The sequence below is a fragment of the Theropithecus gelada genome, chromosome 6 (genome assembly GCF_003255815.1).
Source record: "Theropithecus gelada isolate Dixy chromosome 6, Tgel_1.0, whole genome shotgun sequence".
NCBI classification, from domain to species: Eukaryota; Metazoa; Chordata; class Mammalia; order Primates; family Cercopithecidae; genus Theropithecus; species Theropithecus gelada.
The window spans coordinates 177,326,819-177,328,593 of record NC_037673.1 but is presented as its reverse complement, the minus strand read 5'-3'; the positions used below and the strand labels follow the sequence as shown (position 1 = coordinate 177,328,593).

General features: G+C 63.5%; 2 non-coding genes across 2 annotated transcripts; one reads left to right on the top strand and one right to left on the bottom strand.

Moving 5' to 3' along the window:
- Positions 1-1,049: 1,049 nt before the first annotated feature.
- On the top strand, positions 1,050-1,131 carry TRNAL-AAG. Its single transcript has one exon. It is a non-coding gene; the product is annotated as a tRNA-Leu (tRNA).
- A 343-nt stretch (positions 1,132-1,474) lies between these two features.
- Positions 1,475-1,547, bottom strand: TRNAV-CAC. The gene has a single exon. It is a non-coding gene; the product is annotated as a tRNA-Val (tRNA).
- Positions 1,548-1,775: the final 228 nt, after the last annotated feature.

Here is a 1,775-nt window from a genome sequence, read left to right as displayed (position 1 = left end):
CTGCTGCCCCGCGAGCGGCCCGGCGGTGGCGGGGTCCCGTGTGGGTGCTGCGGCGGCGAGGAGAGAAGGCCGCCCGCCTCGGGCCCTGGAGGTCCCCGCGCAGCCCCCGGGGGCGGCGTCCCGGCGATCGCGGAAGTCCTCGCTGTCCTCCAGCGGGCTCAGGTTGCTCGTGAAGTCGGCGCTGACCGCGCGGGGCTGGAGGTGGCCGCGTGGGACCCGCGGAACTCCCGCCGGGGCAGCGGCTGGAAAACCGGGTCGACCTCCGTCCCCCGGGGCGCTTCGGCCCTGGGGTCCCCTCCTCTCCCGTCCCCTTCAGTCCCCTCCCCAAGCCGCGGGCGAGGCGGGAAGTGGGAGAGCACAGCACGGGGCGTGGCGGGAGGGGGAGAAGAGCTGGCGGAGACTCGCTGGGACTAGGTGGGTTCCGCCGGAGCCGAACAGAAACTGGGAGCCGGGCGGGGGCGGTGGAAGCGCGAGTCCAGAACTGAGCCCGGCGGGGCCGTGCGCGGCGAGGCTGATCCGGGTCCGCGGGGCGGACTGGACGGCGGGCGGGAGCCCCGGGCCGGGGTGGATCCGGGCAGAGCGGGCGCCGAGCTCCCGCGGACTGGGCCGCGGACGGGAGGACGGACCGGCGGTGGCTCTACCCCGAGGCGCGTCCTCTGCGCTGCTGCCTGGAGAGTGCGGCGCCGCAGCTGCAGGAATACGCGGCCGCCAAACTGACGGGATCTGCCTTGGTTTATTTCTTTTTATCTTTCTTTAAAGTGAGAATGTAGGAGGCTTCCCCTCCTCTCACCCCGGCTCCCCGAAGAGGGCCAATGTGGGTGACTTTCTGAGTGGCCCCCAAAGCATATCCCGAGGCCTGCGCGTCGCGAATCTTTTCTTCCAGGGCGCTGGTGGAGCCGTTTCCCAGCCGGTGCCTCTGGCCCAGCGAATCCTGCTGGAAGGCGGTGGTTCTGCGATGCCCTGTGGATTCGCCCCAAGGCCTTGTTGGCCCAGGGACCCTGGGGGTGTTGTATAAGGAAGGAAAAGGTGTAGGCGGACCCCAGAACGGGGGTAGCGTGGCCGAGCGGTCTAAGGCGCTGGATTAAGGCTCCAGTCTCTTCGGAGGCGTGGGTTCGAATCCCACCGCTGCCAGTTTATTGTGGTTTCTCCATTTTTGCCCCTTCATGGGTTACAAAAGAAGGAACTCCCCTTGGGCCCCAGCTTTCTCGGCCCGGGAAACTCGTCATCGGGAATTCCATTTGGCAGTGTGCATCCGCCCATGGGACGGGCTTTGTGGGGAGTTCGTCGCGCTGGTGCCCACAGCAAGCGAGGTGGGTTCAGTTCTTCCCAGGTGCCAATCAATGATTGAGGCAGAAAGGCAATGGTTTAAATACCCTTGATAGCCTTTTCTCCTTATCCAGGTGGAGATGGCGGTGGGGTGTTCTAGTCTTCAGTGTAATAAATTTGAAGAGATGAGGTGAAAAGTAGAAGGAAGTGTTTCCGCCCGGTTTCGAACCGGGGACCTTTCGCGTGTGAGGCGAACGTGATAACCACTACACTACGGAAACCGGCTCGCTGCGTCTTTGCCATCGTAATTAGTCAGCATACACGGCTGTATTTTATTTCTCATGATAATTCTGAGCTTCTTCGGTGGGTCCCTTTGATCTTGGTAAAGGACGTTGCAGCACTTGGAAGGCTGAGGCGTGAGAATGGCTGGAGCCCAGTAGGTGGAGACTGCGCTGAGCTATGATGGTAGCACTGGATTCCAGCCTGGGAGACAGAGCAAGACCCTGTCT